This window comes from Pleurodeles waltl, chromosome 9 (assembly GCF_031143425.1).
Source record: "Pleurodeles waltl isolate 20211129_DDA chromosome 9, aPleWal1.hap1.20221129, whole genome shotgun sequence".
NCBI lineage: Eukaryota > Metazoa > Chordata > Amphibia > Caudata > Salamandridae > Pleurodeles > Pleurodeles waltl.
Genome location: NC_090448.1, coordinates 816,192,452 through 816,217,197, shown reverse-complemented (window position 1 = coordinate 816,217,197; position 24,746 = coordinate 816,192,452). Strand labels below are relative to the sequence as shown.

Sequence of the window (24,746 nt, the reverse complement as noted above, 5' to 3'; positions counted from 1 at the left end):
CCAAGTTTAAAAATGACAAAATGATGGAGTAATACTTTTACAAAATGTGCTGCATTGTGCAGCATAATTTGCCTTTACTTGCTGCATAACTTCCACAACCCTGCCACATAATTTGGGGCTCACTTGCCGCGCATAATTCCAGTGCCCCTAGGTATACCCCAAAGCAGACTAGATTTCCATGTTACCTGGTCAATAAAGCACTCAATTGAGAGACACATCAAAAACCATCAGTGCTGCAGTCACAATCAATCACTTGTCATAGTCCCTACCAGTGGTCCCTAATAAAGTCACTATAAGCGTCATTAATGGTACCTAAATCCCCACTGAACTTCAGTACCACTGCTATCAGTCACCATCACTACCACCTGTTCCCAGTCATCATCACTGTCCCAGACACCATAAGTGCCAGTACCGACTGCTAACAGCACCAATGTCACTATCCATACCAGTACCTCCAGTCATCTTGCGTATTTATGTCACCATCGGTTCCACTGTCCCCCAAACATTATCACTAATGTGTGCCATAGCCCTTACAGTATTATAACCAGTATCCGTATCCCCACCTATCTTTACTACCACTGCCAACAGTCACAATCAGTATCAGCTCCACCACTGGCCATCAGTACCGGACAGTATCCCCAGTCGTCATGAGTGACAGTGCCACAAGTCATCATTGTTACAAGTGCCCCTTTCATCATCTTTCACCAGTGCCACCTGCCACTAGGAGTGCCTGTGCCACCAGCCCTATCAGTACTAGTGAGCCCAGAGCCCTCAGTGCAAGTGCCCTTACCACCATCATTACCAGTGCCTCCATCTGCCGGCATTATCAGGGTCTCCAGTCATGATCAGTACCAGTGCCATTGTCATACGGGTATTCACACTCATCATCACTACTTACGTCTGCAGTCATCAACACCAAACTCCCTAGTCTTAATCAGTAACACAGTTCAGTGTTCGTCAGAGCCACAGTCCCCCAGTTCTCATTAATGTCAATGTCCGCAATCACCATCAGGACCAGTGACACTGTCAGAACCAGTACCTCTTCTCGCCACCCAACACCTCTGCCTCGGTCCCAATTAGCACCACTGTTACCAGTCATCAGTACTACTGTCCCCAGTCACCATCGCAACCAGTATCATTATCCGAACGTGTGCCTCCACACACGATCAATATGAGGTACCCCAGTCTCCATCAGTTCTAGTGCTCAGTCACCATCAGTGCCCCATCACCATCATCAGAGCTTCAAATCATCTCAGTGCCAGTGCCCCTGATCACCATCCGTAGCAGTGCCTAAGGCCACTATCAGTACTCTTCTTCCAGTCACCATCGGGTCACTGCAACTAGTCACATTTCTTAACACTGCCCCGTCACCCTCATAAGTGCCCTCAGTTCCAACGGTCCCCATCTGTGCCAGTACCCTCAGTTACCATCAACAACACTGCCTCTCAGTCATCACCAGTTGCACTGCTTCCAGTCACCATCAGTTCCAGTGCCCTGTCATCATCAACATACAATTCCCCAGCCAACCTGCGTTCTGGTGCGCCGGAGTCAAAATAAGCAACCCTAACTCCTGTCACCATCAGCACCAGTGCCCTCAGTCACCCACCCCTATCGCGCCCGCCATCAGTACTGGTGCTCTCGCAAACCACCGGTAGCAGTATTCCAAGTCCACTTTAGTGCCACATTCAACAATAAGTGCTTTCAAGTTGCTACTACTCTAAAATGTATTTTGATACTTATTTCCTTTCTAGAGGCCAAGTTGCAGGAGAAATGTGTCACGGTCGACTCAAACATAAACACCCTGCAGGTGGCACTGCATGAAAGGATCTGGACTTTCCAAACCAGCGCTGGTATATGCCATACCAGGGCCAGACAAAAACAGTGTGTTTTTTAATACCAACCGTTTTTTTGCAGGGTAATTAATATATTTACTATCATTTTATAGTCTAATGCGCTCAGCTTCCAAGACTGAGCTAGGCTAACAAAGATAAACGTCTTAGTGAGGTCACATAAAGTTTTCCTTTGTTTATTGTGACTGACTTAAGTTTTCAACCTGCGGGTTTACTGCATGCAGTGTGAGATGTGCAGGCCAGCTGCGTAAGAAGCTGTAAGGAAAAGGTAAACGTAGGAATGCTGCGGAGAATAAGGGACACAGTTACATAATCAGAAACTCGCAAAAAGACACTTTTAAACCCAGCAAATGCATAAATACAGAGACCCGAAAAAGCATTGCCAGACATAAACATACATATAGGGCCAGACTGTCCTGTACTGAGGTGGCAAAAGGGCTGGTCCACACGTCAGTGTGTGGGCCAGAGTTTTTGTTAATTGTGGGCATGTTTTATGATATGGTGGCCGTTTTAAGGTCTTGTCAAGCCTCTTTGAGGCCTTTTATTCTGTCGGCTCTAGACGGCCTCGCATAAGGGACCCCATGTTCTCTACTAAACCTCTTTATCTCTGCCATTGTCGATAGTACTTTTGTTTCTACTGATTTCATATGATCGGGCCAACCTAAACGTTTGTGGAACCATCACTCCGGGTACTCTTACAGGGAGGCCTAGGATTGGATTTACACATAGACACTGTAAGAAACTCTCACTGCCTTCTGTCTTTCAGAGTTCTTAATCGTGCACTGTCATAAACACTGACTGCAATGTGAACTCACGAATACATTTGGAGACGATACAATTCAAAGTATTCCCTATCCAAACGTCCTATGTTGCACGAGCAATAAAACATGCTACTTTCAGAGAATATAATATGAAGTAAAACAAGGGAAATATAAACCGGGACTCCATACCTTGCATGGATGACCTTAAGGCTTTTTACATTCGTTGTAATTCGATATTGTGTTTGCTATTAAAGTAAATGCATGAAGGTAGAATCATGCAGGGACCTGCTTCAAAATGGAATGGGTCCTGCGTATTTGGTTCTCTCTTTTAAAAATACAACTAATTTGAGTCCAAATATCTTGAGACATTAGATAACTCAGCAGATTTGTTTTGAGGCAAATCGACCCAAAAATGTTTTATAGGAAAAATATTACGTGCAAGAATCCATTAAAGACAATTGTGAATTGGTGGTTGGTTTGTACAAGGAACAGGTTTCATAAAAACACGTAGGCCTTGAAGATTTCATTGGAGTTCTGTGGGGCAGAAGGAAGGTTACCAGCAACACAACCTGTACTATATTTTAAACTAGCAACCTAATGCATCCTGCAGTCCAAGTTCCAGTCACTGGGTTTAATTGTTTTAACACACCTGCAATCAATATTTGGCTAAAGAGAAACCAGGACTGGAACACAGCATCCCACTAGTCAAGTGGTAATGCTAGGTCTTCCAGGAGTGAGAGTTTAAAGTTGTAGGATGACGTTTTATGCGTTGTGGAAACTCAACAAGCTTGACATCATTCTCCAGTAATTGAGACTTGCTCAGTGAGTTATACATGGGGTGTCTCTGAATCTGTCATGGGAGCACAGGGCTGAAAGGGTAACTCCAAGTCAGAGCAACATTTTCTGCAACATACGTATCAATTGTCAAGCCTAATCTCAGAGATCCAGAGAATCCCAAACAAGTGGGCAAACCTTGAAACAGATAGTCTCTGTTATCTGTAAAACCTGATTATCCTCTTGCTACTTACTACAAGCCCACTGAATGCCAAGAACCCCATTTTTAGGGTTGAGCACGCAAGTGCCGTGGCTGGTTGTAATCTCTCTGTGGATTTTTAACTACGCCCACTCTTGCTATTCATTGTTTGTTGTGCTTGTAAATGATTCATTTTTTAGTGGTTTCGGTTTGCTTTTCATCCAGCCGCGAACCTTTCTAGATGTTCACACAGGGAGTCAATACCTCTTGCGCTAATGGCGGTGGTGACGCTTTGACTCTGCTTGCTTCTGTCAACTGTTTTGCTTTTCATTTTCAATCTATGTGGCAAGAAAAGTCCAGTTAGGAATTTACAGCTCTAACTCGAGTGAACGTGAGACCCATTGCATTTCAAATGCTTGTTACGTCTTGGCTCTAGACGGACAGCATACGCGGTCTTGAACCGAGACATCCTGTATCTACATCATGGGCTTCAGCATGCCCATAGGCTTGTAGTTTGCTGGCACTCCATTTTGCGTTCTCCCCAATTGACAAGGTCATGCATATGTCATTCCTCTGCCTGGTTTTAGCCCTACCCGAGTGCACCGCTCAACTACTGCTAAGCATACATAGTGGCCATTTTCTGACATTGTTTTGGGACTACTGTTTTTTTGTTTCCAAATGGGTGACGGTCCGCCACAGGTTAGGTGCGCTGGTTATGTCTTGTTTAGGACTTGTGCCCTGCCTAAAGATAAATAACTGTTAAATAGTCGTTACGGGCACACTGAACCAAGTAGAGCAATATTTTCTGAAAATACTAGAGGGCAGCAACAACTAGCAAGTCATTTTCCATTTGAATAATAGTTCGTCACTTAGATTTCTTGTTTCAGACGCCCTACCTGAAATTACATTTTACACACACTCGCTGTGTGGTTCTCGCTTACATCTTGTCTCTCTCTTTCTCTCTCGTTGTACACATTCTCTTTTTGCGTTTCATCTTACTTGGTTTTCCTCGGCATCTCTAAATTTCTTTCTGGCTCTCACATCCTGGTATTAAGTATCTGATTCTCCCCTTACATCCATTTGGGGAAAGCAAGCAAAGAAGGGGAAAGTGATCATTCTTAACTTTTTGGGCTGGCACATAGGGTGACCAGATGGGTCGATGTAATCGCGACAGCACTATTTCTGAACTGTGGTTTAACATATTTTTATCAGGTGTGTTGGTCCATTGGCTCCATTAAAAGGAACCAAAACTACCATTACTTACGTGAATGCACTGATGTGTAAACACAAATGTAGGAAGTTGGCTCTGTATGTGCTATTTCAAAGTAAGGAATAGCATGCACAGAGTCCAAGGGTTCCCCTTAGAGGTAAAATAGTGGTAAAAATAGATAATACTAATGCTCTATTTTGTGGTAGTGTGGTCGAGCAGTAGGCTTATCCAAGGAGTAGTGTTGAGCACTTGTTGTACATACACATAGACAATAAATGAGGTACACACACTCAGAGACAAATCCAGCCAATAGGTTTTGTATAGAAACATATCTTTTCTTAGTTTATTTTAAGAACCACAGGTTCAAATTCTACATGTAATATCTCATTCGAAAGGTATTGCAGGTAAGTACTTTAGGAACTTCAAATCATCAAAATTGCATGTATACTTTTCAAGTTATTGACAATTAGCTGTTTTAAAAGTGGACACTTAGTGCAATTTTCACAGTTCCTGGGGGAGGTAAGTTTTTGTTAGTTTTACCAGGTAAGTAAGACACTTACAGGGTTCAGTTCTTGGTCCAAGGTAGCCCACCGTTGGGGGTTCAGAGCAACCCCAAAGTCACCACACCAGCAGCTCGGCCGGTCAGGTGTAGAGTTCAAAGTGGTGCCCAAAACACATAGGCTAGAATGGAGAGAAGGGGGTGCCCCGGTTCCGGTCTGCTTGCAGGTAAGTACCCGCGTCTTCGGAGGGCAGACCAGGGGGGTTTTGTAGGGCACCGGGGGGGACACAAGCCCACACAGAAATTTCACCCTCAGCGGCGCGGGGGCGGCCGGGTGCAGTGTAGAAACAAGCGTCGGGTTTGTAATGGAAGTCAATGGGAGATCTAGGGATCTCTTCAGCGCTGCAGGCAGGTAAGGGGGGGGTTCCTCGGGGAAACCTCCACTTGGTCAAGGGAGAGGGACTCCTGGGGGTCACTCCTCCAGTGAAAGTCCGGTCCTTCAGGTCCTGGGGGCTGCGGGTGCAGGGTCTCTCCCAGGTGTCGGGACTTTGGATTCAAGGAGTCGCGGTCAGGGGAAGCCTCGGGATTCCCTCTGCAGGCGGCGCTGTGGGGGCTCAGGGGGGACAGGTTTTGGTACTCACAGTATCAGAGTAGTCCTGGGGTCCCTCCTGAGGCGTCGGATCTCCACCAGCCGAGTCGGGGTCGCCGGGTGCAGTGTTGCAAGTCTCACGCTTCTTGCGGGGAGCTTGCAGGGTTCTTTAAAGCTGCTGGAAACAAAGTTGCAGCTTTTCTTGGAGCAGGTCCGCTGTCCTCGGGAGTTTCTTGTCTTTTCGAAGCAGGGGCAGTCCTCAGAGGATGTCGAGGTCGCTGGTCCCTTCGGAAGGCGTCGCTGGAGCAGGATCTTTGGAAGGCAGGAGACAGGCCGGTGAGTTTCTGGAGCCAAGGCAGTTGTCGTCTTCTGGTCTTCCTCTGCAGGGGTTTTTCAGCTAGGCAGTCCTTCTTCTTGTAGTTGCAGGAATCTAATTTTCTAGGGTTCAGGGTAGCCCTTAAATACTAAATTTAAGGGCGTGTTTAGGTCTGGGGGGTTAGTAGCCAATGGCTACTAGCCCTGAGGGTGGGTACACCCTCTTTGTGCCTCCTCCCAAGGGGAGGGGGTCACAATCCTAACCCTATTGGGGGAATCCTCCATCTGCAAGATGGAGGATTTCTAAAAGTTAGAGTCACTTCAGCTCAGGACACCTTAGGGGCTGTCCTGACTGGCCAGTGACTCCTCCTTGTTGCTTTCTTTGTTCCCTCCAGCCTTGCCGCCAAAAGTGGGGGCCGTGGCCGGAGGGGGCGGGCAACTCCACTAAGCTGGAGTGCCCTGCTGGGCTGTGACAAAGGGGTGAGCCTTTGAGGCTCACCGCCAGGTGTCACAGCTCCTGCCTGGGGGAGGTGTTAGCATCTCCACCCAGTGCAGGCTTTGTTACTGGCCTCAGAGTGACAAAGGCACTCTCCCCATGGGGCCAGCAACATGTCTCTAGTGTGGCAGGCTGCTGGAACCAGTCAGCCTACACAGCTAGTTGGTTAAGTTTCAGGGGGCACCTCTAAGGTGCCCTCTGTGGTGTATTTTACTCTAAAATGTACACTGGCATCAGTGTGCATTTATTGTGCTGAGAAGTTTGATACCAAACTTCCCAGCTTTCAGTGTAGCCATTATGGTGCTGTGGAGTTCGTGTAAAACAGACCCCCAGACCATACACTCTTATGGCTACCCTGCACTTACAATGTCTAAGGTTTTGCTTAGACACTGTAGGGGCACAGTGCTCATGCACTGGTACCCTCACCTATGGTATAGTGCACCCTGCCTTAGGGCTGTAAGGCCTGCTAGAGGGGTGTCTTACCTATACTGCATAGGCAGTGAGAGGCTGGCATGGCACCCTGAGGGGAGTGCCATGTCGACTTACTCATTTTGTTCTCACCAGCACACACAGGCTTGTAAGCAGTGTGTCTGCTGAGTGAGGGGTCTCTAGGGTGGCATAAGACATGCTGCAGCCCTTAGAGACCTTTCTTGGCATCAGGGCCCTTGGTACTAGAAGTACCAGTTACAAGGGACTTATCTGAATGCCAGGGTGTGCCAATTGTGGATACAATGGTACATTTTAGGTGAAGGAACACTGGTGCTGGGGCCTGGTTAGCAGGGTCCCAGCACACTTCTCAGTCAAGTCAGCATCAGTATCAGGCAAAAAGTGGGGGGTAACTGCAACAGGGAGCCATTTCTTTACACAAGCCCCCCCCAGCCCACAGGCCAGGAGACTCAGCCAACGCTGGAAGAGTCTTCCTAGTCTGTCAGGCGAGGAAGAGTAGAGGAAATGGCTGGTTTGTTGCAGGGCCTACTCTGCCTTACATCCTCCTGTTCAGGTCATTCCCTCTGGGGAACTGACCCACTTCCACAGTGATAGGACCTAGTCTGAACTGCCTCTTGTCTGTGCTTTTTATGTCTTCACCCATTCTCTCTATTTTGAGGTCAGAGGTATCCACCTCTGCTAATCTTATCTTAGCCAAGGTCACCCCTAGCTTACCCAAAGAGGTTACCCAGAGCTGGAGTAACCCCACCATGACCAACAGGGTCAGGGGGCCTAACTTGTTATTTGGCATGGGGTCAGACCACCATGCCAAGGATAGTGCAGCCATAAAGGCTAACACCCAGCAGAGGCCACTGACAGCTGTCAGTGCCCAGAACCACACCTTTAGCTCTTCACCTACAAGGGAAGGGGCTAAGTTACAGGCTTCTTTGGGTTCAGGGTGCCTGTCTGCTGTATTAGAGTGGGGGGTTACCACATCTTGTAGTAAACACCCTTCTTCCACTCTTTCTTCTGTTAGCTGAGGAGCCACCCACTCAGGCTTAACAGTTGCCTGACTAGCCAGGACTTCTTGTGGGTCAGGTTGGACTTTATCAGGGCCATTTTTGGAGTTCTCCCCTACTGGAGCAGAATCTCCTTGGCTTGCTGTAACCTTGGCTAAAGGTTGTCCACCCTTCCTACTCTGTTTTCTTTTCTTCTTCTTCTGGGGCCTGCTTGCATTTACTGCAGAGGCAGGACTCCCAGAATCCTTGGGAGAGGACTGGCACTGGACCAGTTCCTCTCTTGGGCTCTGACTAACCTCTGGGTAGTCATTTCCAAGGAGACAATCAAGGGGGAGGTCTGTACTGACTACTACCCTTCTCCAGCTAAGAGTGCCACCCACTTCTATGGGCACTAACGCCACAGGCCTCTTAGTGACCCTGTCTAGGCTAACTCTTACCCTGGCAGTCTCACCTGGGATGTACTGGTTTGAGAGCACCAGCCTGTCATGCACAATAGTGTGACTGGCACAAGTGTCTCTCAGGGCTGTGGTTGGGATTCCATTCACCAGTAGGTGGTGGAAGTGTCTACTTCCCTCTGGAATCTCCAACTCACCTGTTGGGCCCTGTTTCCAGTTGAAGGCTAGGAAGACCTCCTCATCTGAGGAGTCATCTCCCATGGCTACACTGGTTACCCCTGGAATTTTGTTCTGGGGTTTGTTTTTGGGACAAGAAGTGTCCTTGGTGTGGTGCCCAGACTGTTTACAGTTGTGGCACCATGCCTTAGTGGCATCCCAGTTCTTACCCTGGTACCCACCTTTGTTTTGGGTTGTGTCTTGGGGCCCACCCACCTGTTCTGGTTTTTGGGGGCCTACAGAGGACTCTTTTTCTTTGTTTCTAGTGTCACCCACTTTCTCCTGGGGAGTTTTGGTAACCCCTTTCTTTTGGTCACCCCCAGTGGAAGTTTTGGTTACCCTAGTCTTGACCCAGTGGTCTGCCTTCTTTCCCAATTCTTGGGGAGAAATTGGACCTAGGTCTACCAGACACTGATGCAACTTTTCATTGAAGCAGTTACTTAAAATGTGTTCTTTCATAAACAAATTATAAAGCCCAACATAGTTACACACTTCATTTCCAGTTAACCAACCATCTAGTGTTTTTACTGAGTAGTCTACAAAATCAACCCAGGTCTGGCTCGAGGATTTTTGAGCCCCCCTGAATCTAATTCTATACTCCTCAGTGGAGAATCCAAAGCCCTCAATCAGGGTACCCTTCATGAGGTCATAAGATTCTGCATCTTTTCCAGAGAGTGTGAGGAGTCTATCCCTACACTTTCCAGTGAACATTTCCCAAAGGAGAGCACCCCAGTGAGATTTGTTCACTTTTCTGGTTACACAAGCCCTCTCAAAAGCTGTGAACCATTTGGTGATGTCATCACCATCTTCATATTTTGTTACAATCCCTTTGGGGATTTTTAGGATGTCAGGAGAATCTCTGACCCTATTTAAGTTGCTGCCACCATTGATGGGACCTAGGCCCATCTCTTTTCTTTCCCTTTCTATGGCTAGGAGCTGCTTTTCCAAAGCCAATCTTTTGACCATCCTGGCTAACAGGGGGTCATCTTCACTGGAGTTATCCTCAGTGATTTCAGAGGTGTTGGTCTCTCCTGTGAGGGAACCAGCATCTCTGACTATTATTTTTGGAGTCAGGGTTTGAGGGACCCTGTTCTCCCTAGATAGGACTGGTAGGGGGGAATTTTCCTCCAAGTCACTATCCTCTTCCTCTGAGTTGCCACCCTCAGAGGGGTTGGCCTTTTCAAACTCTGCCAAAAGCTCCTGGAGCTGTATTTTGGTAGGTTTGGGGCCCATTGTTATTTTCTTTATTTTACAGAGTGACCTTAGCTCCCTCATCTTAAGATGGAGGTAAGGTGTGGTGTCGAGTTCCACCACAGTCACATCTGTGCTAGACATTTTGCTTCTAAAAGTTGGAATACTTTTTAAGAATCTACAACTGGTTCTAGAATCTAATTCAAACTTTTACAAACTTTTAAACTCTAAAAGAAATGCTAAACAGGATCTAACACAAGGCCCTAGCAGGTCTTTTAAGAATTTAGAAAACTTTCAAATTGCAAAAATCAATTTCTAATGACAATTTTGGAATTTGTCGTGTGATCAGGTATTGGCTGAGTAGTCCAGCAAATGCAAAGTCTTGTACCCCACCGCTGATCCACCAATGTAGGAAGTTGGCTCTGTATGTGCTATTTCAAAGTAAGGAATAGCATGCACAGAGTCCAAGGGTTCCCCTTAGAGGTAAAATAGTGGTAAAAATAGATAATACTAATGCTCTATTTTGTGGTAGTGTGGTCGAGCAGTAGGCTTATCCAAGGAGTAGTGTTGAGCACTTGTTGTACATACACATAGACAATAAATGAGGTACACACACTCAGAGACAAATCCAGCCAATAGGTTTTGTATAGAAACATATCTTTTCTTAGTTTATTTTAAGAACCACAGGTTCAAATTCTACATGTAATATCTCATTCGAAAGGTATTGCAGGTAAGTACTTTAGGAACTTCAAATCATCAAAATTGCATGTATACTTTTCAAGTTATTGACAATTAGATGTTTTAAAAGTGGACACTTAGTGCAATTTTCACAGTTCCTGGGGGAGGTAAGTTTTTGTTAGTTTTACCAGGTAAGTAAGACACTTACAGGGTTCAGTTCTTGGTCCAAGGTAGCCCACCGTTGGGGGTTCAGAGCAACCCCAAAGTCACCACACCAGCAGCTCAGGGCCGGTCAGGTGTAGAGTTCAAAGTGGTGCCCAAAACACATAGGCTAGAATGGAGAGAAGGGGGTGCCCCGGTTCCGGTCTGCTTGCAGGTAAGTACCCGCGTCTTCGGAGGGCAGACCAGGGGGGTTTTGTAGGGCACCGGGGGGGACACAAGCCCACACAGAAATTTCACCCTCAGCGGCGCGGGGGCGGCCGGGTGCAGTGTAGAAACAAGCGTCAGGTTTGTAATGGAAGTCAATGGGAGATCTAGGGATCTCTTCAGCGCTGCAGGCAGGTAAGGGGGGGGTTCCTCGGGGAAACCTCCACTTGGTCAAGGGAGAGGGACTCCTGGGGGTCACTCCTCCAGTGAAAGTCCGGTCCTTCAGGTCCTGGGGGCTGCGGGTGCAGGGTCTCTCCCAGGTGTCGGGACTTTGGATTCAAGGAGTCGCGGTCAGGGGAAGCCTCGGGATTCCCTCTGCAGGCGGCGCTGTGGGGGCTCAGGGGGGACAGGTTTTGGTACTCACAGTATCAGAGTAGTCCTGGGGTCCCTCCTGAGGCGTCGGATCTCCACCAGCCGAGTCGGGGTCGCCGGGTGCAGTGTTGCAAGTCTCACGCTTCTTGCGGGGAGCTTGCAGGGTTCTTTAAAGCTGCTGGAAACAAAGTTGCAGCTTTTCTTGGAGCAGGTCCGCTGTCCTCGGGAGTTTCTTGTCTTTTCGAAGCAGGGGCAGTCCTCAGAGGATGTCGAGGTCGCTGGTCCCTTCGGAAGGCGTCGCTGGAGCAGGATCTTTGGAAGGCAGGAGACAGGCCGGTGAGTTTCTGGAGCCAAGGCAGTTGTCGTCTTCTGGTCTTCCTCTGCAGGGGTTTTTCAGCTAGGCAGTCCTTCTTCTTGTAGTTGCAGGAATCTAATTTTCTAGGGTTCAGGGTAGCCCTTAAATACTAAATTTAAGGGCGTGTTTAGGTCTGGGGGGTTAGTAGCCAATGGCTACTAGCCCTGAGGGTGGGTACACCCTCTTTGTGCCTCCTCCCAAGGGGAGGGGGTCACAATCCTAACCCTATTGGGGGAATCCTCCATCTGCAAGATGGAGGATTTCTAAAAGTTAGAGTCACTTCAGCTCAGGACACCTTAGGGGCTGTCCTGACTGGCCAGTGACTCCTCCTTGTTGCTTTCTTTGTTCCCTCCAGCCTTGCCGCCAAAAGTGGGGGCCGTGGCCGGAGGGGGCGGGCAACTCCACTAAGCTGGAGTGCCCTGCTGGGCTGTGACAAAGGGGTGAGCCTTTGAGGCTCACCGCCAGGTGTCACAGCTCCTGCCTGGGGGAGGTGTTAGCATCTCCACCCAGTGCAGGCTTTGTTACTGGCCTCAGAGTGACAAAGGCACTCTCCCCATGGGGCCAGCAACATGTCTCTAGTGTGGCAGGCTGCTGGAACCAGTCAGCCTACACAGCTAGTTGGTTAAGTTTCAGGGGGCACCTCTAAGGTGCCCTCTGTGGTGTATTTTACTCTAAAATGTACACTGGCATCAGTGTGCATTTATTGTGCTGAGAAGTTTGATACCAAACTTCCCAGCTTTCAGTGTAGCCATTATGGTGCTGTGGAGTTCGTGTAAAACAGACCCCCAGACCATACACTCTTATGGCTACCCTGCACTTACAATGTCTAAGGTTTTGCTTAGACACTGTAGGGGCACAGTGCTCATGCACTGGTACCCTCACCTATGGTATAGTGCACCCTGCCTTAGGGCTGTAAGGCCTGCTAGAGGGGTGTCTTACCTATACTGCATAGGCAGTGAGAGGCTGGCATGGCACCCTGAGGGGAGTGCCATGTCGACTTACTCATTTTGTTCTCACCAGCACACACAGGCTTGTAAGCAGTGTGTCTGTGCTGAGTGAGGGGTCTCTAGGGTGGCATAAGACATGCTGCAGCCCTTAGAGACCTTTCTTGGCATCAGGGCCCTTGGTACTAGAAGTACCAGTTACAAGGGACTTATCTGAATGCCAGGGTGTGCCAATTGTGGATACAATGGTACATTTTAGGTGAAGGAACACTGGTGCTGGGGCCTGGTTAGCAGGGTCCCAGCACACTTCTCAGTCAAGTCAGCATCAGTATCAGGCAAAAAGTGGGGGGTAACTGCAACAGGGAGCCATTTCTTTACAACAAAGTCAAGGATTGGAAAGTGTTGTCCGGGTTACATAGAGCCATCTGGTAGCCCTGAAGGTAAAAAAACCACATAATATAACATAGTGGCAATAATTTGCCTGGTAGGTTTTCGTTTTCCTTTGGAAGTGTCTGAGCAAGGATTACTTACCTATTGGTTTATCTGTGAAGGAGGGCGAATTGTGAATGTCACTGTATTAAGTTACCTTCAGCTATCAAGGCAGGTGCCCTAGATAGTGGGACTCTAATGTGCTGCATGTGCAGAACCCTTAAGGCCTGATTACGAGTGCCTCGTCAGATGCAAGAAGTATTGCTTCTAATAAAATCGGACATCGAGGTGTTCCGAAATGATTAGATGATTATCAAGCATTCTGACATTTTGGTGAATAATATGCAGATTTTGGTTGTTACTGCACCAAGATCTGCATGTGCCGGTAAACATTGCACCGCCCCCCTTTAAATTCCGCAGGTTTGACCTGCCGAACTTTCACTAAGTGTGAGAACTTTATCACATCTGGTACTTAGCTGATGCGATAAACATGAGCTGTTAGCTCAGGGATTACAATGTAACAGATCACCTGTACTCACAAAAATACCGTTTGTACGGTTGGACATGTGTCTCTGTGTTCATGTGGGCGGCAGCTGTGGGACTCAAGCCAGTGTTTAGTTTTTTGGGGGGTGGTAGCTGTTTGGGCACTTACACGATCACAGTTCTTGTCTGGTGGGGCACACAGCTGTGCGGTAGCACATTTGTGGTTTGGTGGATCAGCATTAGAGGCATCGCCTGAGGGCCTGACCACATTTGTGGTGGTCCTGAATGTACATTTTATCACGCAGGAACAAGAATTTACCAAGCCAATAGTTCTCACCTGTGAGAGCTTTTTGCTTTGGCATCACTTTGTAGCCAGCTATACAGCATCCTAGATGGTTTGCACGTTGGCTAAAACTAATTTAAGTAAAAATGTGCTATGATGCAGCCAGGGCTAATGTGATTTTCTTTTCTCTTTAAAGTGCATTTGCACATGATGCATGTGAGTCCATTTTAATTATTATTTTTAGCCATGCTGCACAGCAGCCACACCGCTATACAGCATGGCAACAACTCATTGCCAAATTCGGCAGTGGCCATGCTGTACAGCAGTAACAAAAGGCCATGGCAGAGCCAGTAGCTTCAAAGGCGAGATCTATTGGCTTTGCCAATGTTGGTTTGTTGGTTAGGCCTTGGCACAACGTCCCTGTGACTCTGAGTAAACCAGTTTAATCTCCTCATGCTTGAAAAAAGAAAAAAATATGACATCTGCAAAAAAATGCTTTAACATAAAGAAAGCTGTTGTACCTATGTCTTAGTGAAAATACATTTGGAAGCAGATAGCTTCTGTTGTCACAATAAAAGCAGATAACATCTGTTGCCACAAAAACCATCCATTTCACAGGAAAAAAGGACTTATTCGAAGTGAACGCAGCACAGTAAAACTTAGCGACAAAGGGCATTAAGTTCAACAAGGATGACAGGGAAGAGGAATAAAATAAAGGTAGTGCCACAATCACAGTGCAATCAATAGAAGGACAGTAATCAGTGCTTGGGCTGTGCTCCAGTTGAAAGAAGAGGACGTGAAGCTAGCACACACTGGCCAATTAGAAGGCAGCAAATAAGAGTGACTATGAAGCCAACAAATGTTAAGCAATTGGTGGGTTGCAAGCCCCTTGAATTATACAATATCTCTTGCAAGCGAGAGCTCATGGGCTGAAGCAGGCGAAACCTAAAACTATAAGATTAAGAGAGGCACTCTGCCTCAGATAAGTTACTTATCACTTTTGTTTGTCCCAGCGACATGTGAGCTTTTCCCTCTCACACTTGGCAGCATTATAGAATTCCACTCTCCACAGTGTTGTACTTTGGATTCGGCTGGGCAGCAGTACAAGTCTGTGGTATCTGCAGCAAGCCATGGTTTGAGAAGTGATCCTTTAAACAGCTTTTTGACACCTAGGCTTGCGCATCCTGATTGGATGAGGTTGATTCTCGACACATGCAACAGTTTACCTCCTTTATTCATATCACAATAATTGAAACCCTTTCTCAGTTCTTCAAGTCTGGGCATGACATCTGGGAGGAGAGGCTTGCTGTGACTAGTTACAGCCTTCCTCTGACTTGGCGCAGGGCTTCATCTGAAAGTTGAGGGTGAACACATTTGTCTTCCTCACAGGGCCTGCTTAAGCTAATTCACTGGCAGTCAGGGGGGCCCAATCATTCACTCAACAGGTGGACAGTATGGAATTGTATGGAGGATCTGCTTCTTATTCAAGTTCATCTGCATCTCTTATCAATAAACATCTCATAATAGTCTCAAAGTTCTGGCTTCATGATGATGTCACACATCCCAGACTCTTACAGGTGATTGTAAATTCTCTTTGCAGTCTTTTGTATCAGGTGAATTTTGCTTGACTTTATGATTCTCCCAGAGTTGATAACAGGTCATTGGGATGGACTCTCAGAGAGCCTTTTTTCAGGTGTTAACAGTAGCCATCCTCTTGGCCAGTCTTTATAGAGATTATTCTTTTTTTGCAGGCTAGAGACTGACTTGCTTAAACTTGCCAGAGCCAGTGAGGTAAACAAAAGAAGTTTGTTTCTTTGTGTTCCACTGATATTGAATGGAACCAGACACAGAATAACCAGCACCAGGGACTTTCAAGCCTACATGCCATTTCTCCCTATTTGGGAGGTAGGCTTACAGTATTTTTCAAAACATTTTTGGAATCCAACTCAAATCAAAAATATTTGTATGGTGTTTTCCCATTATTACCCTTTCTAAATATGACTTGGTGCGGTGCATATCAGCGGGTAATTAAAATTTAGTCCCATTCTCATTCGCATATATATTGTGGATGTCCCCCGAACAGATGTTTATGGTGAGTGATAAAGTAAGTAGTGGTGGCACTGCATACACATTCTGAATTTGTCACTACATTTTGAATTGTTTGTGATGTGTGGGGAGTTCTCGGTGGAGGTGCATGCCGTAGCCCGCAGGCTTGACTTCATACATTGCAACACCAACAGTACTTACTCTGTTACAGGAGAAGAAACATCCTTTTTACTTTCTCCTTAGAAGTCACACCTGGTGTCACAAGTTAGTGGATGCAGGAAACAATATGCACTACTTTGTAGTCAGCTTGACATTCCAACTAACCATCCCAACACATAATTAGCATTCCTTCCCCAAATGTATGCCATACTATCAATGCTCACTCAGGTGAGAAATTGTAATTAGCTCAGTTGTGTAGCACAAACTCTAAAGCACAGAGTTGAGCCAGTAGCTTAGGACGGGACTGCAACAGGGTACCAAAACGTCTGGCCCATCCTCTGAGATCTTCTAGAGGAATAGGAAATGAGGGAATCCTCTTTGGAAACCTGGTAAAAGATGGACAGTAAGCTATGTGGGCTAAGTTGCTTGGAATTGCTGCCCTGGCCTGGGACGGGTGAGGGTTGTTAGGTTCTCCTTTTCTGCCTCCTTAGGTTCTGGTCAGGGCTTCTGGACCATGGGAAGTTTTTGGGACCCATTGAGTATTCCACAAGTGTCTCTTCTTTATAGGTGTTAGGACCTCAGTAAATGTTTTGACAGGCATTTCTTTTTGATTCTACAGGGATGCATTTTTCTGCAACTGTCAAGAGCCATAGATGAAAGTCTCTCTCTTAGGTGACAGTCCATCATCTTCTTGGAATCACCAACTCACATGCCTGTCATTCAACTGCCTCTCCAGCCATCCTGCTATTTTTGAGCCGATCCAGTTTCAAGAGCATGTATTGGAGGCTTTTTGGCACAGGACAGAAGGGGAGTCTGGAGCTGCTAATCACTCAATGCATAAGGGTGGTGATTTTGGTTTATCTGCCCTTAGCCAGAGGAGTCGCTTATTGTCGAAATTAGTAAAGAGCAAGGTCCACTTCAGTCTGTCAGTTCGTTACAATTTGGGCATTTTAAAGGGTCATCATGATGCACTTAGCTCCCTGTTCGCTTATTGTGACCTGATGCATTGATGCTCAATGTCCAGGCGTTCCAGGTGACTAAGCTGTTCCTGGCGTTGAGGATTGACCAGCGTGCATTTTTTATATTTGCTGGTATCCCACGTGTGTCCAGGACTCTCTTCAGCTTTGGTTGCACTGTATCAATGGCAAGGAAAGAGGGTGTCTGGGCTGGTTGCTCCGCTTATCATGAAGTATAATTTGTGTTCATCTAAGATGACAGGATGTGCTAACCTCTTGGAAAACTGCAGAAACCTACACTTACAGACTTCCAGAGAGTGTTGTTCATCATTTCACTGATGATGGGATGCCTTTTGGAGTAGCCTAAATCAGTGGATTGGCTGGGCCCTCCTATTTCACTAGGTGGTCATGCCTTTAAAACCATAACTGCTCTTTGGTTCTAGCTTCAATTTTTAATATGTCTCTCTCTTTAATTTGTCCTCTGATAGAAACAGTAGCATGTTCATCCGCACAGTAGAGAGAATCAGCATATCTACTCTTACGGTAGCACTAACAAATTGTCATTATAGTTCCTAGCATGCTATTTAGGATGAAGACCCAAAGTCTGTTTTCCCTTAAGCAGTGTCTTCCACCTGGTTTACCAGTGACAGTGACTGATTAGCGGGAGGCTTTTGTTAGCTGCTGTCTCTTGCTTGATTTCTTCAAGGTGCTGTATTATGTATGGGTGGCTGCAGTCAAAAATATGTGGATGTGCTCTTCGTGATTTGCTCCCTTGTCTTGTTCCTTATTGGTGGCTAGCCGTGGATTGTGGAGCAGTCAGTCTGCTACATGATTCACTCCTTTGAGGAACCCTAAGACAAGTTGCTTGGAGGTAGAGTATCCACTTCTCAAGGCTAGTTGCTGGATTTGGAAACAACATCTGGAAGAAATATACCACCATATTATATTATTAGTAGTGCATTGTATAAAACTAGAATGCTGAAATGAGATTTCCTTTGGAGTTGTGGAGTCGAGGGGTTCTTTCAATGGCAGCTGCTGGCAGTCCCTTCCCTCAATACCACCTCTTCTTGTTGAGCTAAATAAATAATGCTTAAATACCTTCAAAACCTAGATCTTTATATGAGCGATAAGTGAAAAGGGTAACCAGGAGAGGGAGGTGGTCAGAGATAGCAGTGGAAGCCGATCCTGATCTAGGGTGTTGGCGTCGCCTCAGCTGTTGTGATGGAAGATGGGAGATGCTGTGAAGATGATGAGTGTCCAGTGGGGATGGTATGAAGCCTGATTCTGGTGTGAAAGAGTAGGGATACAACAGACCCAGTGGGGAAATCCCAGCGGAGAATGTCAAGCAGAAGGATGAAATTCACAGGAACAGTGAGGGCCAGCAGTGATGCATAAATAATGTTGATTTCAGCACAACTGTTTGGAGCTTGTTTGTTGGGGCAGCGGCTGTAACTAGTATGTGTGTGATGTGCACATCACTGAGGGTGTGACAGCGCATCTTGCCGTTTACTGACCGTGTGTTGTGCTCTGACCCAAGTTCACAAGGCACTTGGGCTAAGCACACTAAAGTTGCGGAAGGGTATCAGACCTCTGAAAGGCAAAAGCAAACTTGTTTAAAAACCCCTTTCAGGATTTGCTGCTGATGAAATTTGCAACTTGAGGAGAAATTCGATTAAGGTGTTCAGGCCCTGTCTTGCAGTGGTGAAAGGTATCTCCAGTGCACAACTCATTCCTCATGACTAACAAGATGTCCACATATACAAGTCATACTAAGTAACTGTAACTGTTATAACCTCAAGTGACTGGGAGTGGATCTTCTTTAGTGCCGATCATGTTTAAAGTAAACCACACGATTAAAACAGTATTTTTTTGCCACTTAAAGCACAAACTAGGGTGTTCATCCTGCAATGTGCGGTCAGAGGGTTTAAAACTCCTGCATAGAAAGCAAACCAGTTTAAGCTCTGATTTCCTTTGGTGAATTGATGAATGTTGGGTAGTTGGTGGAGTGCCCGAGAGACCCAGAGCATCACGAGTGTGGTAATGACTGGCAGAAGCTGGTAAGGATCGAACCAGTATTTATTACCCTAAAATCCCCAGTGGCAGAAGGGATGACCATCAGGTACGGTGGCCAAAGCTAAACTGCTTTGGCATTTAAAGCAAGCATTCTCTTTAGAACTTAAGAAAAGTAACCTAAAATAGGGGCTCGTGCAAGCATGAGCAGAAATGCAAGCAATAACAATTACCTAGAAATCGCCTAACTATAACATATATTCTCCCTTCAATAATACAAGAAATAACAAAGATAACAGAAACAAAAATGTGTGAAGGTAGAGAAAAAAACAAATGTAACATGAAATAAAATTACCCAACAATTTAGTCATCAAAACGTTTTGGAATAAAATTTTCTCTCTTGGGGGCGACAATTATAAATATCAATATTTGCATCATGTGACAAATCATCATGAAAAGTAGGTGATTTGGTGGTTTCAATGATTTCAAAATCCGATTCAGAATAAATTTTTATCTCATTGTTACCACCAGGACCTGCTTCTAAAATAGATTTCTTCAAAGTGCATTCGCAACTGGATCTGGAAGAGGAGAAGATTGTGAAGAAACTGGTAAAATCTTGTCATGAAAAGTTAAATCAACATTATGATCAAAATCATTATTTATCAAATCATCATTACAATCTTTATTAACTTTTGCCATCCTGTTCAAGCTCCAGCAAGATCCATTATGTTAAAACAAGGATGTTGTCCGTATCCAACGATCTTGAAAGTTCTTGAAAACGTAGAATCACTTTATGTACATGATAAGGAAGTTTTATGCAAACCAAATCACCCAATTGCACTTTCTTTGGTTATAATCTTATCAGCTATGACTATCTTACTCTAGGCTGTCGTTTCCTACTACATAGTTTTGATATCTAAAATGGGAACTGTTAAGCCAACGGGGAGATAAAACGGTGCGTGAAATGCGACCCTTATGCATGGAAAAGATGAATATCCAGTTTTTAACTTATGTAAAGAATGGTCAGTCCAAATCTTTTCTTCCTTCACGTTGAGTTTGTTTGCCAATGCAGCTTGTACAGCTTCTACTATAACCTTATTCAATCTCACAACAAGACCATTCATGTTGGGTGCATACAGAGGTGTTTTGCAGTGCTTGATATCATTACCTCTAATAAACTTCTAAAAAGCAACTGAAGTAAATCGTTTACCATTGTCATTGACAATGCAAGATGGCAACCCCTTCTTTAAAGAAACATTCTTTGAGAAACAATAAGGTATTCTCAGCAGTGGGCTGGTTTACCCACTTAATGTCTGCCCATTTGGAAAAAATAATCAATTAAAACAAAAGCATAAACTTTACACTTAGCTAAATTGTCGTGTGGTCCTAAAACATCCAGAGCCAACTTGTACCAGGGCCTACTGGATAATTCAGATACCACAGGAGGTACTTTACAAGTAACTAAAGTTTTGTTAGAATTACAACAAACTGAACAACACTTGGCAAGTTCAGAAACTTGGGCATCCATAAACAGCCACTAAAACCATTCTCTTATCCTCTTCTTGGTGAAAGATTCACCAAGGTGGCCTGAATGTGCCGCAATGGTGCAGGCAGTTAAGTTGAGATGGCAGGTTGGACTTATCTAGCACTTGCAGATATAATAAAATATTGGATACGAATAGACTGCAAGGAGATCTCCAAAATCCCCTTGTTCTGTAAAAGGGAGATTGGATATTTCATATTTAATTAACAAGAAATCGGTTTCACATTTTATGATATCGTGGATGGGAGATGAGAGCTTTCCCTATCTGGAGAAACTCCCTAACGTTTCAATGCGTCAGAGCCTTTTGAGATCCATATGTGGGGTGAATCAAGTTTTTATGTCTGAGGCACATAAAAAATCTACTAGAGAGAATCTGGAAATGCGGTCTCAGCAGGAAGAGTGATCTAATTCACATACTCGTGGACTGCCTGTGGTTTCTTGATCAGCGAAAAGTGATACTAAAACCAGTTTTTATAAAGTATGACACCAAGGATGCGGGGCAAGCGATCCAATTACTTGTAGAAATGAGATTCCAGGATGCAGCGTGTGCTGTGGGGCAATTCCTATTTTTTCCTATATTTTAATTAAACTTTTACTTCTGAGGGGTTTTAGCATAACTGTGCATAATTGAGATAGTGTGTAAAGAACTCTGTTTTAAAGACCCAGGTCTAAATAAACATATGTTTTGACTGAATGACCTGAATGTGCCACTTTGGTAGTGTTCAAGCACATACACTTAGGAGGAATAGCACTCTCTTCCTTAAAAATTAAATTTCCATACAAGGAAATAGAATCCTTCAACTTCCAAAATACTTGCATAGATTGTGAAAGAGACTTTTTACAAGGCCAGTTTTTCTTTAAAATTCTTTAACTTTCTGTAATTCCTCATCTTCCATAAAACTCTCCTTCTGTGCCTTTTTGGTAAAATTATCACCATGAAAATTTGACACATCAATAACTGCAACAACACAGTCTTCTACAATTTCAGAAGTAGACTTGATGGAATAATCAGATAATCTTGACAAACAATCCGCAACACAATTAATATATCTTTGAATATGAACGGCTGTAAAATTGTATTAATATATTTGAGCTAAAATCCTAATCAAAAGTGAAGATGTCCTCCCATTCTGTACCATTGCTGTTGAGTAAGGCTAAAAAAGCTTTTTGATCAGCTTTAATGGTACATTCTCTACCCTAAAGATATGTTTTGAAATGTTCCACAGCGCATGTTAATGCTCTCTTTCCATGGTGGAGTATTTAACCACAGATGAGGATAAGGCTCTGATGCACACGCTACAGTTTTTCTATTGTGTGACCTTTCTGAGTTAGCATAGCCCCCAGACTTTCAAAACTGGCATCCACATACACATGGCAACACAACTTTTGATTAAAGGGAAATAAAGCCTTAATAATGGATTTCTTAATCATGTCAATAACTTCTTAATGTTGCTTTAACCATGCGAACTTCACTCCTTTCTTGAGAAGATTCCTGAGTGGAAGCGCTAAATGGGAAAATGTATACACAAATCATGGATAAAATTCACATGATCCCAAAAAGGATCTTAATTGAGCTTTGTCAAAGAGAACACTCATTCTTTCAACTGCCTGTAACAGACAAGACTTAGAAGAAATGCCTTCGGATAAATTAGTGTGACCCAAGTATTCAACTTTCTGAGTTAGAAATGTACATGTTTCCATCTGTAATGTCATACCCTTGTCTTGTCACACTTTTAGTACTTTAGCTAAACTTTCATCATGAGATTCTATGGAATCAGCTAAGATAATGATATCATGCTGGAATGCCATGACCCCATCCATGAATTTGAATAGAATAAACATCAACTATTGAAACACAGATGCGGCCGAGGCCAATCCAGATGGCATGTGTATCTAAAGGCTCCATCAGGGGTAATAAATGTGGTGAGATGCCTGCAATCTTCATCTAAAATAATCTGATATTATGGAGATTTGAGATCCAAGGAAGTATTTTTTTTTTTGTTACACTCAATCGCACAAATAATTCTTGTATTTTTGGCAAGGTATGGCAGTCAGTAATTATTTGTTTTAACGATCTCATATATGCACACAGTCTGAGGGAGCCAAAACAATAGGAGAAACCCATTCGGAGGAGTCCATAGGTTCAATCACGCCTTCTTTCAACAAGTGTTTAAGCAAGGGGTAGTAAGGGCAACATCTCTTAACTTGTGTCTCACTGGAAAAAGCCTCTTTTTTATCTTGATCATGTGAGAAAATCCTTTAACCATGCCCTACTCGTATCTGAAAACATTTTGTATTGTGTAATGGAATATTCAACACCTTTTGTCTATAGACATGCAGTACACTGGAACTTAGGAGGAAGGATCCAAAATAATACCAAGATTACCCAGATGCCTCCATCCTAAAATATTTTGGCCTTTATCCACCACCTAAACCTTTACTAAAATCGTGTGACTTTCATATGAGTTAGAAGCAAAACAAAATGCTAATATTAATGCAAGTTTAACTATATACTTTAAAAATGTCAGTTTTCCAGTTTCCCTCCATGCCAAACTTTCTTGAAGGAAACTTCAGATACAGTGCAAAATGGTGAACCAAAATCCACAAGCATTGAAGTCTTCATACCATCTTTATGAAATTCACACCTGGGAAGTACTGAAAATTGCTCATCTACTGTAGTAGAAGGAGCATCATAACGATCTGTGTATTCCTCACCCATCATCAGAATTACATTTTCACACTCCTGAGTGACTTGTTCTTGAGCTTTATCATCTTCAATCAGGTGTAATCTATATAGAGATATGCAAACCAAAGAAAAATCTCCTGTTTTGCCACACTTAAAATAATCCTTTGAAGTAGCAGGATAATTAGCTTTATTAACGTGGGGCGGATCCACTTCTAAAACATTTGCTTTTGTTGCCCAGCGATTTGTTGACAACTTTACTGGATTTATTCTTGTTGAATTTGTGAACATCTGCCACCTCCATATGATTATCTTCATCATTCAATAACCTACACGAACGCATAGATCTTTCTATACCTTTAGCCACTTCAGTAACTTCCTTCAACAAGGGATTTTTGTGGCGCAACTGTTGCTCTTGAATCTTTTTGTTATAGCAGTGCATAATCACTTGGTCACAAATATACTGTTCATCAAGAAAACCAAAATTTTATGTGGCTGTCAGAATGAGAAGCACAGACACACATGCTTGAATAGGCTCAGAAGCAAGTTGATGACACAGATAACATTTTAAATGTTCCATCACAATGTTGGGTTCAACAGTATAATGTAGGAAGGAAAACTGCATCAAAGAAGGTCGGAGGTGCTTGTCGCTTAATGCTGCAATTGTCAGAATGCTCCTCTCGGAGCAGAATATGGACAGCTCCTCAACTACGGTGACAGGCCCGGCTGGAGGCAGTCAAAATCGTCACCAAAATGTGGTAATGACTGGCAGAAGCAGGTAATGATGGTACCAGTATTTATTATCATAAAAACCCCAGCGGCAAAAGGTATGACCATCCGGTACAGTGGTCAAAGCTAAGCTGTTATATGGCATTCAAGACATGCATTCTCTATAGAACTTAACAACAGTAACTTAAAATTGGGGCTTGTACAAACACGAGCAGAAGTGGGAGCAATAACAATTACCTAACTATAACAAAGAGGCATTTTAGGAGCTCAGTAATGTGAGTAGCACACATTTAATGCCGCAAGGATTCTAGTAAGGTGCTGCGTTTGTGGGATTAAATTCGTAGGCCACTAGTGAGTTAAAAAGATTCCCTGGAAACCTGTCAAGGAAGCCAGATTAATACTGTTATCCAGCTAGTTATATGTCATGCCTTTAGAAGTATGAACTGGTGTATTTTAGGCTGGGTCTCGCTGAATATTTTTCCCACCACATTTTTCAGTTTCAGTCGTAAAAAAGATTCACAGATAGTAGCAATATTTTTATTCTACTGTTAACTGATCTGACAGTTAAGCTAGCAAAACCGATGTGGAGTTTTTAAAGTGTAATAAATAACAGTAAAAGTAATGCGTTGAGGAGTAATGTTTACAGATATAATGCTATGCATCCCGTATGTCTACAAACAGTTGTTCCTACAATATGGTTCTACGGTCATGTTGTTACTTTGCTGCCCTTGATAAGTCATGAAGGCTTAACTTAGAGTAGGGCCATTAAC

General features: G+C 44.4%; 1 protein-coding gene across 3 annotated transcripts in view; it reads left to right on the top strand.

Annotated features, from left to right (window-relative positions):
* Positions 1 to 24,746, top strand: part of COQ8B (coenzyme Q8B) — a 115,141-nt gene that overhangs the window by 6,064 nt on the left and 84,331 nt on the right. The gene's annotated exons all lie outside the window — the stretch shown is intronic.